Genomic DNA, 9,393 nt, shown 5'->3' on the forward strand with positions numbered 1-9,393 from the left:
ATTTTGGAGTAGAATGCCTTTCCGCATTTTCTATGTGCATCATGGTTGCATGTTTTTAGGTTTCTATTCTGAATAAACAAACAGCGCAGTTTACATGCTTCGTCCTTGTTGCATTAGTTCATTAAGATTATTCTAAACAGATTTCTGTAATTCAAACAACTCTGAATTGTAGTTGAGAACGTCACGGCGCACTATTAAAACATTGTCGGTAATGTGTCGGTCGAGCCAGGCTCGGACACAACGTGCAGGAGCTTCGGTTATGTTTTTTTGTGCCAGGCCTAAGCTCTAATACAGATGATGTTGACGCTGTAAAAGTTTCGAATATTTATTTATTTTTTATCAAACATATTCAACACTTTTTTACATTAGATAGGGGATGAAAGAGAAAAATAATTAAATAAAAACATGGAAATGCTGACATACATTAATACATTTAGCAGCTTTGTAGTTTATCAGATTATTAATAGATTTTAGCTAGTCTATTGCTTAACTTCTAATAAAGAAATACGGAATAATGGTTTATAATCACCATATTTACATTTATTTATAATAAACGTTGCAAACAAAAGTAACACATTAATCAAATCATATTTTTTATGTAATAAGATATCATAAGAGAAAAACCGAATTAAATATTTTCCAAACAAAGTCTTAAGCAAAATATATGAATTCTAACAAAAGAGCACAAATCTAACCAAATTTTTTTTTGAATAAGGACAACTCCAAAACAAATGAAAAAATGTTTCTGTATGTTGACCACAAAAGGTACAAAACAAAAAGTTTCGAATATGCCTACCTGCAGTACTGCAATATTGCCACAAGGAAACGTGCGTACGTCAAGTCGGAACCTGACGTGGAGGTAAGTACTTATCCACGTCAAAGTCAAGTTTTATAAATCTGAGCGTTTGAGTGGATTTGAGCGTACGCACGGTCTAAGATCAAATCTGTGCGTAAAAACGCTTTATAAATGAGGCCCCAGGTTGGATTTTGAACAAATGTAAAACGACTTCAGTATAATTTCACTTTGAACATAAGCAGCACATTGTTACGTTCGACCCTGTCAGCTGGGACAACAGTAACACAAAGGTGGGTCAAAAGTAACACAACACACTCTTAAGAAAAATGGTTCTATATAGTACCAAATAAGGGTTCTTCAGCTTGTAACAATAGCAGCACCCTTTCTGGTACTATATAGAACCCTTTTTTAGATGGTTCTATATAGAACCTTGCCTTGAAAAAGTGCTAAATAGAACCTCAGTGGTGCTATAAAGAACCCTTTCATTTATCAGCAGTCAGGAGGATTATTTATTTGTTTTTTCTTATTTATAGCACTTTATAAGGTTTAACAGTTTAAAAACAGAATTGCAAGACATCAGAGCATACTTTTATTTTCACTTTTTCATTACATGAGATATCATACAATAATAAATATGTGCATTAAAATCAGAATAAATATATTAATTATTAGGCAAAATAACAAATCACTACTCAAATAAGATATGGATGTTAAATAACAGCTTCAATATTAAATAAATTAACAATCAAATTTGGCAATTAAAATCATTTTAAATAGACAACAATTACATGAAATCAATAAAATCATGACATGCAACATCAAAACATGCAAATGATAATAAATCCTGAATATTAACATATTATTGACATTACATTCAGATGTATACATTTTAGCACAAACAGATCGATGACATAGAATACAAATGAATGGGATGTTTATAATGCATTATTAACTGTAAAAATAAAAGTCAATAGGATTATGTCAATCTTTGTAGAATCTCACCAAAAAAGTCCATATTATTTTCTTTACGGGATCATCCAATACTCCAATACTCCATCCAATGTTCTTTGTTTTGTTGCAATGATGCTGAACATTTAGTCAGATAAGAGTAAGATAAGAAAGGGAAATGGCAGACCTGCAGAGCTTCACTCATGATCCACCTACAACAGATAGAGAAAAATTATTCTGTTATCACAAGTAAATGTGCCACAAGATCACACACACAATCTCCAAAATGTTTAAACAGTAAATAACTATTATTTTAATGCCAGCATTGAAAGTAACATGCATACATCACCTTTAAAAACAGGATGTGTCTTTCATATCAAGCGGTCATACGCACTGCCTTCACTCTCAGCAAGATTACCTCACATACGAAAACTCTGAAATATCAATAAAAAAAACTAAACACATGTTGTACCACATTCTTTTCATAATTAGTTTAATAAACTTAATGTAAAAAATACATGTATATGCTTTATAACAAACACTATAACAAATCATTATCCTAAGTCATTGTTAAAGCAGAGTCTCTGAAATATATCATTTAAAACAATATGAAGATTACCTGCTTTAAAGGGAATGAAGCTTACAGTATGTTGACCTGTTATAAAAGAAATAAAGTACATCAAAAACACACAAAACCTCAATTTACAGAATGTTTAAACAGTAAATATTATTATTTTAATGCCAGGATTGAAAGTAACATGCATACATCACCTTTAAATACAGGATGTGTCTCTCATATCAAGCGGTCATACGCATTGCCATCACTCCCAGTAAGATTACCTCACATATGAAAACTCTGAAATATCAATAAAAAAACGTAAGCACATGTTGTACCACATACTTCTGATAATTAGTTTAATAAACTTAATGTACAATATACATGTATATGCTTTATAACACTTTAACAAATCATTATCCTAAGTCATTGTTAAAGTAGAGTCCCCTAAATATATAATTTAAACAGTATGAAGCTTACCTGTTATAAATGGAATGAAGCTTACAGTATAAAGTTGACCTGTTATAAACGATATAAAGTACAATAAGAACACACAAAACTTCAATTTTCAAAATGTTTTTAACAGTAAATAACTCTTATTTTAATGTCAGCATTGAAAGTAGCATGCATACATCACCTTTAAATACAGGATGTGTCTCATATTAAGCTGTCATACGCACTGCCTTCACTCCCAGTAAGATTACCTCACATACAAAAACTCTGAAATATCAATAAAAAAAACTAAACACATGTTGTACCACATTCTTTTCATAATTAGTTTAATAAACTTAATGTAAAATATACATGTATATGCTTTTTAACACTTTAACAAATCATTAAGTCATTGTTACAGCAGAGTCTCCTATCATTTAAAACAATATGAAGATTACCTGCTTTAAAGGGAATGAAGCTTACAGTATAAAGTTTACCTGTTATAAAATAAATAAATTACAATAAGAACACACAAAACTTCAATTTTCAAAATGTTTTTAACAGTAAATGATGATTATTTTCCTCTCTTACCTGTTTGGGATGTTAGTCTGCAGGCAGTTCAGCAGGACTGATGATTCAGAGCTTTTACAGGTGAAAATAATCAGGAGGCAGCTTGAAAATAACTGACTAAATTTAAAATCAAAAAAGGAGGGAAATAAAGAACCATTTTGCCAAGACAAAGAACCATTTCAGCAAAAAATGGTTCTTCAGTAAGCTATGGTTCTATATAGAACCTTTACCATCGTTTCAGAACCTTTGAAGAACCTTTTTTCTTAAGAGTGCAGAATTGGGTAAGTTCTCTGTATCATGGGCACCGTAAAATAAAGCATTACAGAATGAGAATATAAAAGTACTTACATACCATAAACAGAAACAATTCATAAAAAAGAAATTCATAAAAATATTTTACATGATTAACCCAGCTCCCAATTCACACAGTTACTTGATTAATTGTTCTATGCAACTTTGTTTTCCTCTCCAGAATTTTCCACAATTCATAACATTTTAAATCAATATTTAAAATATTAAAGTACAATAACTCTTTCTATATATGTGTTATGCTGGCAGGAAGGCAGGCTGAGGATCCAAACGCAAGGTTTTATTAAATAAATCAAAGTAGATCACACACAAAAAAAAATAATAATAATCCAAAGTACCAGAAACCAACACATTACATAGACTTTCAACGACTGACAAAAGACAACCGAGACACTGGGCAATATATACTGAGGGGAAAACACGATAACAACACACACCTGGGAAACAATCAAGAACATGGACCAATGAAACAAAAGAACTACACAGAAAACATGGGTGACTAAACAGAACTTCAAAATAAAAGACTCGGGCTGAATCCGAAACCGCATACTGCCATACTATATAGTAGGCAAAAAGCAGTAGGCGAACGAGTAGTATGTCCGAAACCTCAGTATACGTAAAAGGGTATGCAAGAATTACCGGGATTTTAGACTATTTCTCACGAGATTCAGAGGCACGTGTACTTAAGTATCGTCCGAAACCGCCTACTTACTGAAAATGTAGTGGGGAAAACAGAGTAGTATGTCCGAATCCTCAGTATCCATAAAATCAGTAGGCGAGAAATCCCCAGATGCCCTACTGAGTCCGCCCAGATTCTGAAGCATGCATCGCATGGACACTTCTATCCCATTTAGTGTGTTGTCCCAGAATCCACCCATCTCTGTGTTATTATTGAAACAACACATTTTGTGTTACTTGTGTTACACAACTTGTGTTTTATTTTAACACAAAATCAACACAAAATGACACATAATGTGTTAAAATTACGCATAATGTGTTAAAAGCTTAACACAAAAAGATGTGTAAAAAATTAACACATACTTTCTAAGAGTGTACCTGCTGCTTTCTTGTTGTCAGACCGATAGCACTCCTTTCACTGGTGACTTTGTGTGTGGGGCCACATAAATGTTACAATGCTGTCATTAAGTTGAAGTTATCACATTATAAATGTTACAATGCTGTCATTAAGTTGAAGTTATCACTAGGGATCGACCGATATGGATTTTTTTGTGCCGATGCCGATTTTTCCCATCAGTCTTAGCCGATAACCGATACAGGCTGCCGGGGTTTTTTTAGCCGATATTTGGAGCCGATACTGCTTTTGCTCATTCAGTTTACATCATAAAAATGACACAATGATAAAACCAAATGTTACAACTCTTAATTTAAAAAAGGGACATGTATTGAACTATATTTAACAAATAGTGAAAACAGGTGAGGTAGAACAAGTAAGAAAATTCAGTGCTGCTGAACATACTAAGCATAAATAAAATAATTATACCATTGCACACAGTAGCAGCAACCAACCAACATAACAAGGGGAACACTGTACTTTTTCCTTGAAAGTAACCAACTATTTACAACCTATTTAATGCTTAGGTCTAAGTTTTGGTGCACTTAACAAGGAAAATGTAAACAGCAATACTGATCAAAAAACAACTTAAAAAGAATTCTGAATAACCCACTTCTGTACCTCACACACCCTAGGGTACTGTAATAAATGCGAGGAATAGTTAGTTAGCCTCAGCTCACTTGAAACGCATAAAACTGAAAAAATACATGAGGATTTGTGTACGGACTTCGGTCAGATAGTAGAGCGGGTGCATGTGAGAGAGGTGCAGTGAGAGAGACAGATGAGAGAGTGCATGTATCTTTGTGCTCCCAGTGAATGGAATGTTGACAAAACTTACAAAATAACACTTCTCCGGTCACATAAAAGTAATGTGGGAACTGCTCGGAACTAAGTGCTTAGCGTCGAATTTCTTAATTGTTTTCACTGACGAAAATTCCGCAAAATTCCGCATTAACAACCATAAACGTATGCAACCATGAACTGCGCTATCCACAATGACGAGAAACTATCAGCAATAGATATTGATTTTTAGCATTTTACTACTACATATGGAGATGAAAATTAAAAACCCAACCTGTCCAGCTATGATCAGCTGTTCGGCTATGATCACATGACCTGCGTTCGCTTGTGGCATTATGAGCACGCGTCCAAACGTCCAAACTGGTGGTCGCTGAATAAAACTCCTACAAATCCCACGGAATCACGGAACAACGTCAGCATTATTTAATCCTATGACCAGTGTTCGTAACAGCTGCCGTTTGCATACGGTTAGCCTAAAAGCTATTTGAAGCTCCCTAAATACAATGGCAAGCAGTTTTATAGGCATTCGCGTTTTCCATTTGGACCACCAAACTTTCTTAGCTATGGTTGCACGCACAAATAGAGCAACGTGTTTACACTTTCAAAGTATATGACAATATTTCAGTCAAACAGTTAAAAGATGCTTTGAAGTTTAAAACTTACCAGAGCAGGCTTGGAGTGCTCCGCTCTGCTAGTGGGGGGAGGGGCAATGCACGGGCTGCAAGCAGCGTCTCCAGCAACACAGAGCTGCCTGTGGACGCCTGTCTGTAATTAATGCCGGGGAAAAACTATCGGCGAACGCAAGCCGCGTATCGGCCGATGCCGATACACCTAAAACCTGCTAAAATCGGCCCGATGTATCGGCCGGCCGATATATCGGTCGTATCACATTATAAATGTTACAATGCTGTCATTAAGTTGAAGTTATCACATTATAAAGTACAGTCCTCGCTCCGCCCTGCTCACTCGCTGTTTGGTTTCATTACAGTGTACTAGATATAGTACTGGGAGTTCCCTCTGCTGTCCATAAGGTGCCTCTGCGCACCAGCCATTTCAAACCCAGCCTCCAGTATCTGGGCCATGCCTCCTTATTTGCATACACTCCTCAATCCTCAAATGCCCAATCCTAAATGGCTAAATGATTAAATGCCCAATCCTAAATCCCTAAATGCCCAATCCTAAATCCTCAATAGCTGAATGACTAATTGCCCAATCCCAAATACAAAATGCCCAATCCTAAATACCAAATTCATTTTCAACTTAGACTTTTAGTTTTCGACTTAGACTTTTAGCTTCAAATTTAGACTTCTAGTTTTCGCTTAAGACTTTTAGTTTTAGACTTAGTTTATAATCTGACGCGAAAATCCCTCCATATGATAACGTCAACATGGTGGATGCGGTCCATACTAACGCAAACGTACGTACTGTCTTAGCGCACGTTAAGTAGGTACTCAGTGAAATGCAGGATTTCGATTTCGGATTCAGCCATGGACAGGGGAAACACAAGACAGGACTGATCTCTACAATATGAATGTAAAACATGCCAATCAATAATACAGCGGCACCCTCAGGCTGAATTACATAAGGACAGCAAACCTCTGCCAACCGTTCTGTACAGTATGTGTTCAGTTATCTGAATGTAAAACTAAAGACTTTGTTGTACCCCCACACAAAAAAATCCAATTAAGCACAAGCATCCACAGTATACAGTATATCAATATATCAACAATATATAAAATTTAATATAGTCTCAATATGTTTATACACACACACACACACACACAAAATACTCAGTATTTCTAATGACATTTGTTATTAAAGTTATTAAAAATTGTTGGTCTTTACATCTGCTTTTGGGGTCCATTTACATCAACTTTTATGAATATGCAAGTAAAGTAACATTATATGACATGTTTAGACATGCTGAAAAGTATTATATACAGTATATACTAGAGTATTCAGTATTTTTGGTTAGCATTTTGAAAAATGGTTGGCCTTTACATCTACTTTTTGGGTCAATTATTATTATTTTAGCCACAGAAGTTTTTATCTAACACAAGTTTCTATTGTAATGTTTTGTAAGGTTTCCTTACTGATATTTTAATGAATATTAAAGTGAAGTTACAGCATATGACATGTTGAGAATATAGTGCAGTACTCAATATTCCCAATCACTTATAGTGTTTCTAAATTTGGCCTTTTCATCTGTTCTTTTGGGTCAATTAATATAAACTCTAACAAAAACATTTGGACTAATTGTTATATTAGCCAAAGCAGTTGGTGTCTAACCCGTTTTTGTTGTAATGCTTGGTAAGGTTTTCTTTCCTACCTCCCTTGCAGCGCCTTCCTGAGAGTTGTCAACCTTACTGTTCTGAGCCTCACCATAGAATGACCAAACACACTGCAGACAGCGCTTTATGAGAGAAGCGTTCTCTGTGACGTCACGCGTTCTAATATGTCAACTGTTTCATAGCGACAGAAAAAAAAGAAACAAAATCTGGTTCAAAGCGGTTCAGCATAATACAAATAATATATATATATATATATATATATATATATATATATATATATATATATATATATATATATATATATATATATATATATATATATATATATATATGCCATTTTACATTTAGATTTACATGGTATTTATTTGTCTGGGAGAAAACTATTTCATCAACTGTATTATTGTTTTTATAATAATAAGTATTATTATTATTGTTATTATTATTATTATTATTATTATTATTATTAATATTGTTATTATTTATTAAGTACCATGATGCTGCAATACAGGTAAACCTCGGGTTAACTGAATCCTTGGTTACCTGTAGCCTACCTGTTTCACGTTTCACAATGCATATATTTTACATCACTAAACTGTGGGTTAACTTATTGCATATTTGCAGTGTCAGCAGACGCGATTGGCAAAATAACCAACTGACTGAATATATAACTCTTTAAAAACGCTTGTCTCTGGATTCTGCATCAGTGACAGTTAATTTTTCCTCACCTTTTACAGTATTTCTAAATTCTCTGCCGAACGATTAAACGACTGCGTACACAGCTATCAGCGTTTCTTTCACTACACACAGCTGATATTAATTCTCTTCCGTTTCTTCCACCACTCTCGGAACGTTACACACTGCAAACTTTCGGAAGTGACAACCGCATATAAATGCGTGAGTGAATCCACGAAATGACCGTTTCATGTCTGTACGGAACAAAACTCACTCCCGTAACGCCATGAAGTAACCATAGCAACGCCCTGCCTGCTCGCGTGGCTAATTCACTGCTTTGACAAAATAATATTACAGCGTTATGTTTTGCTATAAACCTCGGACTTGGCGTTGTGTGTTGGACAGATTTGTGAAGCTGCTTCAGCGCTGTCTTGCAGTGTTCACGTCTTTTTTAGCTTCATTTGATAAGCATTGTTCTGACTGGGAGAGTCATGGGTTTCAATCTACTTATTTGTTATGATGCTGTCTGAATAAGCATTGTGAGCAGCAATACTCTCTGTGATTAAATGCTTTTGTTGTTTTTCATCATTTGCATGTGTTGTTCAGATGAGTAAAATAGTCCTGTCCAACATAATTATTTACTAACATACAGGGCCGTGCAGAGACCATTGGAGGGGCAGGTGCTCAAAGAATAAAAAGGGCACTTTGCTCGCTGACACGCAAGCACACAACTGAAACAAATAATAAAGTAATACAGAATAGAAAGACGATTTTAAGTCTAATGTTTTTTTTATTTTCCTTGCAAATAGAGTGAGACAGAAAAATCTATATATGCAGAGTTTTATATGTTTATGCATTTGGCAACCGCTTTTATCCAAAGCGACTTACAGTGCATTACTTTTTGTGTTTGTGTGTGTCAACATATGCAGTTAGGATATTATTACGT

At 34.6% G+C, this 9,393-nt stretch overlaps 1 long non-coding RNA gene across 3 annotated transcripts; it reads right to left on the minus strand.

Moving 5' to 3' along the window:
* Positions 1-1,493: 1,493 nt before the first annotated feature.
* LOC129436690 (uncharacterized) lies at positions 1,494-3,579 on the minus strand. 3 transcript variants are annotated; one of them, XR_012371083.1, is made up of 3 exons: positions 3,191-3,579; positions 2,938-3,020; positions 1,494-1,956 (listed from the first exon to the last, which is right to left on the minus strand). It is a non-coding gene; the product is annotated as an uncharacterized lncRNA (long non-coding RNA). The 3 variants fall into 3 exon arrangements; XR_012371084.1 differs by lacking the exons at positions 2,938-3,020; positions 3,191-3,579 and adding exons at positions 2,094-2,178; positions 2,364-2,430; XR_012371082.1 differs by lacking the exon at positions 1,494-1,956 and adding an exon at positions 2,781-2,819.
* Between the last annotated feature and the right edge of the window lie 5,814 nt (positions 3,580-9,393).

This window comes from Misgurnus anguillicaudatus, chromosome 2 (genome assembly GCF_027580225.2).
Source record: "Misgurnus anguillicaudatus chromosome 2, ASM2758022v2, whole genome shotgun sequence".
NCBI classification, from domain to species: domain Eukaryota; kingdom Metazoa; phylum Chordata; class Actinopteri; order Cypriniformes; family Cobitidae; genus Misgurnus; species Misgurnus anguillicaudatus.